Consider the following 14,196-nt stretch of genomic DNA (forward strand, 5'->3'; position numbering starts at 1 on the left):
TGGGTACTTTTTCACTGCCTGTATTATCTTCTCAGGTGGCCGGCTTACTCACTCGCTGTGGCTGCATAGATAATGACCAGTAACTACTACATATCTCACCTGGAATGATCCCTAGGTGCCCATGCTTTTGGTCTCCCACAACTATTTTACTGCGTTTGCTGTGCTGTTACACTGCAAAATACACAGAAACACTGGGAATCCTACAAACGAGGCTCGTCTCATGCACCACCATCCTCAGATAACATTAGCGGAGCAAACATTCACTAAATCGGCTCAAACGAAAAACCATACAACACACTTATCTGGAAAAAGCGACCTTCTACTTCAGAGTAAACTAACGGCTCAGTCACGCAAATGCAAGTGGGAGAGCAACCTCCTTCCACCTACAAAAAATAAATAGATACATAAATAAAATAGAAATGATATCTGCCTGATCTCTTCACATCCTCCAACCAACTGCAACCTGTGGTGAACTCATGTTTGTCCCAAGCTTGAGGGTGTTGCACAATTATGGCCCCTTTTGATTAAGTCAGTTCAATTCCATGTTATTTACATGGTGGCAAATCAGAACAACAGCTGCCTCAAGGCATTTTATAGTGTAGGGTAAAGATCAACCCCCCTTGGGGAAAAAATTGGCTAAATTGGGAAGGAAAAACTGCCTTTCAACAGGAAGAAACCTCTGGCAGAACCAGGCTGGTGAGAGGTGAGAGACGGGACAGAAATAAATCAATAAAAAGGCAATTATGAGGAGATTGCACAAATAATGGTGTCTGACTTGGACCGAATGCAATTAGTCTCAGAGACAGAGCTGAAGATTTTCAACACTTACTGTCTAAATTGTAAGATGCATAGATTGTCAACATGTTGCCATCAGTCTATAGCAGGGGTAGGCAACTCCAGGCCTCGAGGGCCGGTGTCCTGGAGTTTTTAGATGTGTCCATGATCCATCACAGCTGATTTAAATGGCTAAATGACTCCTCAGCATTTCTTGAAGTTCTCCAGAGGCCTGGTAATGAACTAATTATTTGATTCAGGTGTGTTGACCCAGGGTGCGATCTAAAACCTGCAGGACATCGGCCCTCGAAGCCTGGAGTTGCCCACCCCTGGTCTATAGGAATCACCTCAAGCTAGCTGATGTTACTCTGCTTATATTCCCATAGAACAGGAAGGTTAATCATCATATTGGAAAATGTTAAAAATCCCAATAATATCATATTGTGTGGTGTCTGGTTATCCCACCTCTTGTAAATACAGATATCACCTGTTAACCAACAGCTCTCCAAACCGTCCTGTAACGATCAGTCCTGGAGCACCACTGCTCATGTGAATACATTAGGGCATTTTTATATCCAGCGGTCAGTATTAAGTGCTTTGCTTAGCAGCAGTACGTAATATTTAGACAAAACAAACAACAACAAAAATAAATAAACAAATAAAATAACCGTGAAAGGACTAAATCTAGCAACACAGCTGGTAAGTTGGCAATGACGAGAAGAACTCGCGTTGCCAACTTATTCACTGTTCAGTGACGATCAGTGAAGGAGACGGAGCCAGGCAGACCAGCAGAGACGGTTCGTGTGAATCCCAGACTTAAAATCAAATCCAAATAACGAAAAGTCAAATATTTTATACGTGGAAAACACAACACTGGCAGAACTGTGCAACGTGTCACCGTACAATATTTATCCATATCTCTTGCACAGCACCTGTCCAGCACTCAGACAGACTTTCTGTCTTCAGCTGCTCCAGAGATACTGCAAAGCCTTACCAGCCACGTAATAACATCTGTAGGTTTGTGTGTCTTGAAAGATGCAGTGTTTCCTCACGCACACACACACGCACAGAGGCTTTTACACTGGGTAACTTAGACTCATTGAAACATTTTTGCCCATCTGTCTCTGATTAACAGAATCCAAGTCTATGTGAAACTATGAATTTTCAAGCGTGACCTTCACCTTGATCCATTAGGTGATGACTGTGTGCAGGGTTCAGTAAAAATCACACAATACTCAAGGATGAGTAACAATTCTGGTTAAAATTGGAAAAATGCCACCTAAAATGACAAGTATGACCTTGACCTTCAACACAGAGTGAAGACTCATTCAGTGATCGTTGCGTGCAAGTTTGATTAAATTCTGTCGAATACTGTGGGACGAGCAGAGATTCTTTGCAACTGCCGTGATATAAGCCTTCGTCACATAATCAGCTAAACATCAGCATCTTCACAAGCAACTACTCAACGAATGCCAAAGTAGCTGATTTAAGACTCAATCTATGATGATGCCAGCAGTTTGACCGAACACAGTGCGCATGAATCTAGATACCATACCGACCTTAAGACTCCCAGAAAGAAAACTCCTCTGCAAACACACACCCTTGTAAATGTCAATAACCAAAATACAAAATAAACCCACAACATCAAACGGCCTAATAAAAATGACAAACTTAGACCGCATCGTCATTTATGATGAAACCAGTATACGCGTCCTTCTACATCGAGATCTAACTTTTGGTCCATGTGCAATCAGATTTTGAGGCAGAGATCGGTGCGGGGGTGTGAAAACACGCAGCTTAGTGAGCGAATGAACAGCGAGCGATCAAATGCGATCCGTTCTAATGACGTCTGTAAACAAAAGAATCGAGAAAAGAAATCCATTCCTCCCGACGCTGCTGCATTATACTTTATTTAATGATAGTAAAACACCTCCTTTCAGTATTTTCTCTGCATCCCACTCACCCTGACTCAGAGTCAGGAGGAAACAGAACCTTCTCCTTGTAGTCAAGGCACAAGGGAGAGTGTTGTTTACCTCTCATATCAAAAGATCCCAGCAGCCTTCAACTCTCAACTCCTGCCACTTGGTTTCAAAGACACACAGAGAAAGACAGCTGTGCTACAGTCTGAGGTTGCAAACACTGCGGCTCACGCTATACATGCTTGCAAACTAACATAATGTCATGGCGAGAATGTCTATCAGTCAAACGGGGATTTCCACACAAGGCTTCTTTGGTGCAACCAGACAGTGGTTGATTTGCACCTCAAAAGTGATGCAACAAAATTAAATTAGCCTTTACTTGTAGCTGAAGATGTTTCACATGATGCATTTCCAGAATCAAGCAAAGTGGATTCAAGGTTAGGCTAACACCACTCGATCTACCTTTATTTGACAGCAGTCAACAGAGTGACAGAGAGAACGTGGAGCGAGGGGGTGGACCTGATTTACATGTGGCTTTGCTTGTTTACCGACAATCAGGACTTTATGAAACTGCCAATATGTATTTTTCTTGAGTTGAGACGGAGACTCACGACAAGCTCCAAACATTACACTCATTGTGAAATTCTGGGCCAACACAAACATTTAACGTGATAAAGTAGTCATTTGGCCACCGGCTGATGCTGATTTTTGTTTTATTGGTCTAATGTTTTTGTTATTTATCTCCCCATTTGTCCCAGAGAACTGCCAAGTGCTCTTGCTATCATATTTGCAGATAACCAGTATCAGCTGATTTCCATGTCCTGTTGATATCTTGTTGCATCTCTCGGTTTAGTGTCTTTGAAGGTACAAAACAGACATGCAAACTGAAATGTACCTCACAGCCCAGAGAATATGTCCATATTGCTTGAACATATTGCTTAGAAGTATTAGAAGAATTCCCTCATATGTCTTTAAGTTAGGTGTCACTCGGTGAAGCCTGACACACTTCTAAGAACTGACAGAGGATATCTAGGACAAAACATCTGCAGTCAAGTCAGTGAAGCCCCACAGCGGGTGTGTGATCTGTGATGTCCAGCAGTTAAACCCAGGACTGGTTCTGATCCACCTTGTGGGCATCCTCACTGGTCACGCACATGCAGCTGATATTAGCAGCTGCTTTCAGGTTATCACAGACAGACCTGTACGAGTATACAGTATTTTAAACTCTTAAACGCCAGTACCAATACCGGCCTATAAGTCAAAGGTTTCCATGATTGCATAAACTTGTCTAGTAACAATCATCACAACGACAGACAACCTGCTTCAGCATGCAGGAAACCCCATGTTCGAGCAGTTCAACTCCCAATAACAACCCTGTGGCAATAAATTCACTCAACTCCCCCAAATGACTGCAAAGTAGCATCACAGAGCAGAAATAACCTCTCAGTGCGAGACAGGATATTAAACATATTTATGTTAGCAGGACCAAAAAAACAAAATGCAAGTGTTTCTGCGGAAACATTAAGATAAAGTTCAGCTTCTGGCCATAGCTTAGATTTTATACCCACGTACTTGTCTCACCCAAGTTTCTCCTTCAGCGTTAGCTGGATTTCCCTCGCTTCATATGTCAAACAAGCGTGTCTACTACTGCCCGATATTTTTAATAGCGGTAGCACTAGCGCAGTCTTTCTAGGCTATTTCTGCCTGCAGTGAATGTCACAAACGAAGGCAGAAGGAAAAGGAAGAACGTATCACCTGCACGGAGTTTTCAGACAAAGCTTATCGAACATTTTCCATCCCCGGGCTTTCAGCGGGCTCGACTCTTCAGCGGACCCTGAGCGGTTTGATGTTAGTAGTAGAAATTCACCAGGCAGTTTCCAGTGTGAGCGCAAACTCCCTCCCAGCTCAGCGCTGATTGGCTACTCCTCCCTTCAATCAGAGAGGAACGCGGAGTAGGCATAGCAACCACAAGAAGGCGGGTTTAATAGTGTATACCGGCAGCCCATTGGATAACTTCTCCACAAAATCGAGAATATACAATTTAATAGGAACCTGAACCCTTTATGCGTTTGTACGACAAATTCAACAACAGCTCGTCAAAGTTCAGCCAACGAACAACTGCTGAAGCATTTAAACGATGATCATTTCTGTCTTTGTTCTTCATTCTCCATCAGCGTCGCCTTTTGAAACTTTTAAATGGGAAACGGTAAATATTACCACTCAGACACATTTTCTGTTTCCACAACAGATGTTGCAGCTGTTAATTTAAACCAGGGGCCTCAAACTTAAATGAGCTGTGGGCCCCTGCCGGCACTGTCTTCTCATTGGAGGGTCACTTTGGTGTTCAAGTAGTGCAAAGAAACAAACAAACAAGAAAAACCCACAAATATTTCTGAAAATGTGGTGTTTTGGTTGTTTTTTTACATTTCAAATATTGTATAACAGGACAAAACTGCAAACATTTTACACACACCAGTACCTCATGCCCAATGAATAAAGCCAAATGCCAATATAATGAAGTGGAGCTTTTCTCGGGAAAAGCATTTTTGGGATGTGTCCACTTAGAAATTAATAATAATAATAATAATTGTAAAACAGAAAATCCTCTGGGTTTAATTCTTTCACCATGGCTCCTTTATTGAGATCAAACCAACATTTTAATTCATAAATCCACTGGGAGGTAACCTCCAAATTAACTTCCACATATTCTTATTGAACATCTAAAGAACTTTCAAGTTAACTGCAATGTTATTTTCCCAATCTGGTTAAACAAATGAGAATTTTTCATAAGGGGTAGGCCTTAACCACGTCTATTTATGTTGTTTTTGAAGTACCATATTCACTAGCTACCTGACTTTGGGAGAGACTGACGACCCTCAGCAGTGCAGTGGGAAAGAATCAGGAGGAAAAATAGAGACTAATCTACCAGAGACATCAGGTACATCCGGGCATGTGCTCAGAATACCCACTGGATAATCTGGCCCAGGATACAAGAGTGAGTGTCTGCAGCTGTCTGTATAACATGGTGGTGGCTCTGCTGTGGTTTGAGGCTGCATTTCAGCCAGTGGTACTGGAGCGCTTGCATTAAAGCGTTAAAACTGATGTAATTATGAATGCTGAAGAATATTCTAAGATTTTGTTGCACCATCTGGAAAGCATCTGATTGGCAACAGCTTAATTTTTCAGCATGACAATGACCCAAATACACTGCCAATACAGTTATGCAGTCATAGATTGGCCTCCCCAGATCCCAGACCTCAACATTATTGAATCAATGTGGATCATCTTGATCAGAGAACAGAACAAAAGTCAGACAACGTCCAAAGAAGAGCTTTGAATGTCCTTCAAGAAGCCTGGAAAACTGTTCCTGAACACTACTTATACCAAACACTGACTCATACAGCCTTACTCTACTTCCATGGATGTATGCATATATTTCCACTATATTTCAAATCAATGCACCTATTTCCATTTTCATGGAAATGTAAAGAAATCAGGATTGGCTCAGGGCTTCATTCATTTATCATCTCATGTCACCATCAGAGTAAATCTTAGCTGTAGCACAGTTAATGATGTCTGTGATTTAAAAGAGAATATATATTTTTTGTAATAAGAATTCTCTGCTCTAACTTTAAAAAGTGTTTTAAAAAGCAGTGATTTACAGGTTTACTAGCCAGTAGATCATGAAATAAAGAATTAACCTTGAAAGATTAATTTTAAGACATTTCCAGCCTGAATGCATGAATGAGTGCAGCAACCAAAATATTTTTTCAGCGGGGCAGGTGGCAGAAATATATTAACCCTCATGCCAACCTCCTAATGAAAATCAGATGGTGGAGACACTGACAGAAGGCTTTCAGCAGGTGATGGTTTCAGGCTGACTGACTGCGAGAAGGTAAAACGAGTGTTCTCCATCAGTTCCTCAGTGAGGCCTGTAAGATACACATGAAGCTGATAGAGAAATAGACTGCTGATTTTTTTCAAAAGATAAGGACACAACTTTATTATATAAACATTCAATACAGTTCTCAGGGTTAAAAATGGTATGAGGGTGTAGTTGTGTCTCATTTCAACACGGCCCACTTCTGCAATTAAAAAAAAAAAAAATCTTATATCTACCCATAAATGTGAACTGCAAAAATGCAGGTCCAGACTCAGCATGGCACTGCTCACATGGGGTCTGTAATGTTTGTGCAGCAGGAGAAACGTTTGTCAAATTACGCCGACTGCAAGCAAGAATGAGCCAAGCAGGGAGAGCAGGAGTTATTTTAATACACAGGTGTGTCCAGACCTGCTGAGAGATGCATCAGGGAACAGCAGCCCTTATTTCTGCGAGAGGTATGAAATGCATAAAAGTGCGGCGTTGCTTTGGTTGATACCCTCACCACATGCAAAGCTGCTGCCACTCACTGCTGTGCACCTTCACTTGCCCTTTCTGGTGCTGTTATACATCAAAGACAGGAGCAGTGAGGGTTTCTCTGCTGGAGGCGTTGATGCTCGATTCAATTCAATTCAATTCAATTCAATTCAATTCAATTCAATTCAATTCAATTCAATTCAATTCAATTCAATTTTATTTATATAGCGCCAAATCACAACAAAAGTCGCCTCAAGGCGCTTCATAGATACAGAGAAAAACCCAACAATCATATGACCCCCTATGAGCAAGCACTTTGGCGACAGTGGGAAGGAAAAACTCCCTTTTAACAGGAAGAAACCTCCGGCAGAACCAGGCTCAGGGAGGGGCGGGGCCATCTGCTGCGACTGGTTGGGGTGAGAGAAGGAAGACAGGATAAAAGACATACTGTGGAAGAGAGACAGAGGTTAATAACAGATATGATTCAATGCAGAGAGGTCTATTAATACATAGTGAGTGAGAAAGGTGACTGGAAAGGAAAAACTCAATGCATCATGGGAATCCCCCGGCAGCCTACGTCTATTGCAGCATAACTAAGGGAGGATTCAGGGTCACCTGGTCCAGCCCTAACTATATGCTTTAGCAAAAAGGAAAGTTTTAAGCCTAATCTTAAAAGTAGAGATAGTTTCTGTCTCCTGAATCCAAACTGGAAGCTGGTTCCACAGAAGAGGGGCCTGAAAACTGAAGGCTCTGCCTCCCATTCTACTTTTAAATACTCTAGGAACAACAAGTAGGCCTGCAGTGTGAGAGCGAAGTGCTCTAATAGGGTGATATGGTACTACAAGGTCATTAAGATAAGATGGGGCCTGATTATTTAAGACCTTGTATGTGAGGAGCAGGATTTTGAATTCAATTCTGGACTTAACAGGAAGCCAATGAAGGGAAGCCAAAACAGGAGAAATATGCTCTCTCCTTCTAGTCCCTGTCAGTACTCTTGCTGCAGCATTTTGGATTAGCTGAAGGCTTTTCAGTGAGTTTTTTGGACATCCTGATAATAATGAATTACAGTCGTCCAGCCTGGAAGTAATAAATGCATGAACTAGTTTTTCAGCGTCACTCTGAGACAGGATATTTCTAATTTTAGAGATGTTGCGCAAATGGAAGAAAGCAGTCTTACATATTTGTTTAATATGTGCGTTGAAGGACATGTCCTGGTCAAAAATGACTCCAAGGTTCCTCACAGCGTTACTGGAGGCCAAGGTAATGCCATCCAGAGTAAGAATCTGGTTAGATACCATATTTCTAAGATTTTCAGGGCCGAGTACAATAACCTCAGTTTGATCTGAATTAAGAAGCAGAAAGTTAGCGGCCATCCAGGTCTTTATGTCTTTAAGACATTCCTGCAGTTTAACTCATTGGTGTGTGTTATCTGGCTTCATGGACAGATAGAGCTGGGTGTCATCTGCATAGCAGTGTAAATGTATGCTATGTCTTCTAATGATGCTGCCTAAGGGAAGCATGTATAATGTAAACAGAATTGGTCCTAGCACTGAACCCTGTGGAACTCCATAATTAACCTCAGTGTGTGAAGAGGACTCTCCATTTACATGTACAAATTGGAGTCTATTAGATAGATATGATACAAACCACTGCAGTGCAGTACCTGTAATACCTACAGCATGTTCTAATCGCTCTAATAGGATATTATGGTCGACAGTATCGAACGCTGCACTGAGGTCTAGCAGGACAAGCACAGAGATGAGTCCACTGTCAGAGGCCATAAGAAGATCATTTGTAACCTTCACTAAAGCTGTTTCTGTGCTGTGATGAGCTCTGAAACCTGACTGAAACTCTTCAAATAAACCATTCCTCTGCAGATGATCTGTTAGCTGTTTGACAACTACTCTTTCAAGGATTTTTGATATGAAAGGAAGGTTGGAGATTGGCCTATAATTAGCTAAGACTGCTGGGTCTAGAGATGCTTTTTGAGTAAAGGTTTAACCACAGCCAGCTTGAAGGCCTGTGGTACATAGCCGACCATTAGAGATAGGTTGATCATATTTAAGATCGAAGAATTAATCAATGGCAGGACTTCTTTGAGCAGTTTTGTAGGAATGGGGTCTAAAAGACACGTTGATGGTTTGGAGGAAGTAATTATTGAAGTTAACTCAGAAAGATCAATTGGAGAAAAAGAGTCTAACTTAACATCAATGGTACTAAGAGTAGCTGTAGATAATATTACATCTGTGGGATGATTACTGGTAATTTTTTCTCTAATGATAAAAATTTTATTTGTGAAGAAGTTCATGAAGTCATTACTAGTTAACGTTAAAGGGATGGTTGGCTCAACAGAGCTCTGACTCTTTGTCAGCCTGGCTACAGTGCTGAAGAGAAACCTGGGGTTGTTCTTAATTTCTTCAATCAGTGATGAATAGTAAGATGTTCTGGCTTTGCGGAGGGCTTTCTTATAAAGCAGCAAACTATTTCTCCAGGCTAAATGATGATCCTCTAAATTTGTGACACGCCATTTCCTCTCCAGCTTACGAGATTCAACGATTAGCGGTGCAATATTGCAATCCACACCGGGTGCAGGAGAACATCATGTCAAAAGCACTGAAGTGCAGCTCAGCTTTAATGTTACAGTCAGTGCTATTTCCTGTGAGATGGTTAGATTAGATCACTTCCACCTTCACAGTTTGCACGAGTCTACAGCGAACCACAAAGTCACGGAAGAAGATATTTTAAGATGTCTTAACGTGAGACACAATAAACAAAATGTACATCACGTCGGGCATTTTTCACGCATGTGTTGAGAGAAAGAGGATCTGCAGGATGCTGGCACAGAAGCTGTGTGATCGCTCTTTTTGCAAGCAGTGTGACTGCCATTTCCTCCTCTTCCATCTGCAAACACAAATGAAACGGGGGATAATTATCAGAGCCTTTAATCCCCGGCAAAATCTCACAAATAAAATGAAACGAGCTGTTGAATTTAATTACGTATCATCAATCCCTGCCACCTGTTGCTGTGTCTATTCTTATCCTGCTCGACTGTCGCTTCTGACACCGGCCGATGTGCTTTCATTTGTCTCCCTCTAAAGGCTCTTTGTGAACATGTTCTCACTCGTAACATTAGCACTCTTTAAAGGATATATTTAAAGGCGCTGGAACGATTTCAGATGGCGCATAAGGGAGTTTCGTCACTTCATGGCCATTTTTCTTTCTGCTGTCTACCTAATTTGGTCTGTTTGAAATGGAGTTTAACAGGAATTGAACTGAAACAGACTCAAAGTGATGGCCGTACACACCGGTTGTTGCATTATTTCTTGTTTGTTTATTTTGCATTCAAATAGGATGCTGCTCTGCTTCTACTATCTAGCGAATGAGGTCCACAGTATGGCCACAGGCTCACCTCATCATGCATCACCTCTCCTCCAGTGCGTCTCCCTGCTCCTGCTCTCAGCAGGCACTTTCAAATCAGCTTAACTCCTGCTTGAACAGGCAGGCAATTAAAGCTGGCGAGACAGAGGACGGAGACCACTGCTCAAAAAGCACACGCAGACAAAACAAACGTTCTTTCCCCCTAAGTGGTCCTCCAAACTCCCCAGGAGACCCAGAGCGCTATCTATCCATCTGTGGTAATAAGTGCCTTGTGCCACGTCTCAGTGATATCATTGCCTTTGGCTGGCTGTCCCTCAGGGTTGGGATTGTGTCTCTCTGTGGGCCCTGTTGGCCTGTAGAGAGGCGTTGCAGAGAGATGGCTGCTCATGTCTGTGAAGAGGAAGCGACATCTGTTGGTAAAGGAAACTCGAAACGCCTCTTAGATTAAATGATCATTTTTCTTTCGTTGCTTTCAAGAACATCCACCTATTCATGGATACTTTACCTACTTTATGTATTATTGTTTCTGTGCTTATTTTTTGGATGAGACAAGGAAGCAGATCCTCTCCCTCCATCTCACCTTATCCCTACCATCCTCTTCTGTCACAGCAGGACACGTCCTCCTTCACTACAGCCTTTAGTCTTCCTCTTTCCTCCTGCCTAGCAGCCTTTAGCATCCTTTGTCTAATATATCCACTTTCCCCACTCAACCCAGGCTGTCCCTCTGTCATACTCATTTCTAATCTTATCCATCTCGCTCACTTTTAGCATCTTTGCCTCTGCCAGCGGTGTAACTAATTAATTTGCTGCCCATCCAGATAAATTATATTTTTTTTTACTCAGTTCTTAAAGGTATCACATTGTTGGTTTCGATGCCTTGCAGGAGGGCTACATTTCTAAACTAAAAACCAAACCGCACTCTGAAATAATGTTTAAGAGAAGATATCTCTAACGCTGGAAACCTTTTAACCATCCAACCAATGTTCCCTCTAATGTTTCATGTGTCTGAGCGAACACACAAACTCCCTGAGCGTCCCTTGGACCACTGTGAGCGACATCAGACGTGTGCACTGTGGTCACGCCGGCATCGAATCCATCCAAGTTACATATTTATTAAAATAATCAAATTACAGCATTTACATTTATGTTAGACTACTTTTAATTAACTGCTTTAGCCCACTTACAATGAAAATTTTAAAAAGTCTTGTTCATGACCTGCAGTATGTTAACATATTGGAAGGAAAAATAACTTGAACTCCAATTTTGAAAACACAACTTTTTCTTTTTTTCTTTATAAAGCTCTGACTTGTATTATGAGTCTTCTCTGGGAGAGAGTCTGTAACTCTCTGTCTGCAAAATACAGTAAATAATGACCAATGTTGTGCAATTAATTATATAGTTACTTCTTCAAAAAAGTAACTGAGTTATGCAAACAACAAAGTTTTTTGCAGCTGTTTACCTAAAAATGCAGCCAAGGCGTTTTTTAAAATAAACATTTCAAACTATTTACAGAACAATCAGCTGTTCTGCATCAAATCTGATGCCACACAAAGTATTTGTGCCGCTCCAAAAATAATTTCTGTCCACTATGAGATGAAGGAGAACAACAGCCTGATACCTGCAGGCCTGACAGCAGCAGATGCATCACTGCTGTAACACCTGTAACACTCAGCAGTCGCCTCATTGTTCTGACACACACAACAAAACTATTGACTACACTACACACTAACTACACACTAACTACACAAGATTTGCCTAACTTCGCAAATCTCTCACATCTCAAACACGCGGTCACTCCTAAAACTTCCCCCGTCCTAAACAACTAAATGTCATGTTGCCATATCATTTTTTGATTGGGCCACATGGTACATTTTTCCACCAATAGGAAAGGGTGGGTATTTTTTGGTGTTGTTTTTGCTCACAGGCTTTCGAGCGTTTTCCTTATAAAACGCCGTTTTTACCGTTTCTTCCTGCAGTAAATATAAAACACGACAGTATTCAGGAAGAAAACCAAACATTGCAGATATTTTTATCATAACTCTGGTTTTACGTGGCCGATCAACACAATTTACAAACTGGTATAAAGTCCACACTTTTTCCATCAGTTGTTCCGTCCGTGGCTTGGACTATGGGATAAGGTGGCATCGTTCTAACCCCATACAGGAGCAGCCAGTGACTGACTAACACTGCAAAACAGAATTGTTAACGTATTAATTTTAATTTCAATTCAGGTTAGATTTTTTTTTTTTGTGCGCAACGCAGATTTTCTGTGCGCAGAGACCGTGCCCGCAGTGCGCACGCGCGCAGCTTACAGGGAGCATTGCATCCAACTATTATTAAGTTGGTTTCTACATGAGTTCAACATTTATACTCCAAAGCGGCACTGAAAGTTACAGACACAAGGGGGCGTGCTTACTCTACTTTCTAAAATGTTCAACTTGCACTTCTTTTCTTTTCCTGTCACTGGGTTGTTGTTTTTTTGTTCTTAAATTAAGATCAGCTGGTTTAATCAATCTCATTTAACAGTATATGAGTGAGAAATATTTCTGCTGATGTTTCCTGTGATGTCTGCTAGACCCGACTGTTTGGTCGGCTCGGCCACTTCAACCAGATCCTGTTGTTATTATTGGGTTGACAGGAGCGTACTAATGAGCACTTTTCCTCTAACTGAACCATGACATGATGGAAAAATACCACATGCATGATACGGTCCGTCAAAACAGCCACACGAGGCTCAAATTATTAAAATGTCTTGTCTGTTAAGAAGGATGCTGTTTGTTCCACGTACAAAGAAAGTGACAAACAAACAAATAAATAAAAAGAAATAAAGCTACAGGCTTATTGTAGGTTTCTTTCTATCTGTGTTTTACAGGTAAAGGTGTACATTTTAAACGATGTTAATCCTGCAACAGTGTACATGAAAACACAATAAACATTCTATTAATGAAGATACAGAGAAATAAAGTAACATGTGACAAATTCAAATACATTGTTCCAATTTCATTTACATTGAATTTGCTGTGAATTAATTTACAGTAACTTTAATAAATTACTGTAAATTCCAGTTACAGCAGCAGAGCAAGAAGAGTGTAGAGAATAAGTTGATTATGGGTGGAGGGATTACAGCCAAACGCAGTCATAGCCTCTTTAAATACTAAAGATAAACATGTTTTTACTGAGACACTGCTGATGCAGTAATGTCGCCAACTTGAAGGTCGGGAGGCGTTAAATCAACCCTGTTTTCCTTCTCTTGCACTGTCATTGCAGCTTTGAACTGCACCTTTTTGGCCTTCAACAGCTGTAAACCTCATATTTAACAGTACAAATGGTGAATATAGGAGTTTATTTATTTTGGCAGTGACAAGAAACTCTGCTGCCAACAGGGGGAAGAGAGAATTTAATATGATTTTACTCTTGATCTATAATTTAATAATTGCTAAAACAAAGATGTAGTAAATGTAAATTGTCTAAGAATAGTTTTAGTGTGTGTGTGTTTTATTCTAAAATAGATGGCAGCTGTAAGGGGAAATCAGATTCACAATAAACAGATATATAGAACATATACAGAAAACAGCCAGCTGCTATTTGAGTGTCCATGTGATTTTTATCTGGAAGCTTTAAAGTCTGGGATGAAGCTAAAAGAATTTCCTACTTGTTACTGAACAGTCGGGTTCAGACACTTTTTTTTCTTCTTCTTTTGCTCGGAAGTGTGTAAAGTCCGACACACGTGTTTTGATGTCCTTCCAGCTGTTTGTGGCGAATCATGCT

The 14,196-nt window shown here is 41.1% G+C and overlaps 1 protein-coding gene across 4 annotated transcripts in view; it reads right to left on the bottom strand.

The window, feature by feature from the left end:
- fcho1 (FCH and mu domain containing endocytic adaptor 1) overlaps positions 1–4,578 on the bottom strand; it is a 68,644-nt gene extending 64,066 nt beyond the window's left edge. For 2 of the 4 annotated variants that reach the window (XM_084910435.1, XM_084910431.1), the window contains exon 1: positions 4,449–4,578. The gene's annotated coding sequence lies outside the window, so the exon portion shown is untranslated. Of the gene's footprint in view, positions 1–829; positions 852–4,265; positions 4,427–4,448 lie in introns of those variants that run through there. The other 2 variants (XM_084910432.1, XM_084910433.1) reach the window with 2 other exon arrangements.
- Positions 4,579–14,196: the final 9,618 nt, after the last annotated feature.

The sequence above is a fragment of the Perissodus microlepis genome, chromosome 17 (genome assembly GCF_051167445.1).
Source record: "Perissodus microlepis isolate ML-2025 ecotype Zambia chromosome 17, ASM5116744v1, whole genome shotgun sequence".
NCBI lineage: Eukaryota > Metazoa > Chordata > Actinopteri > Cichliformes > Cichlidae > Perissodus > Perissodus microlepis.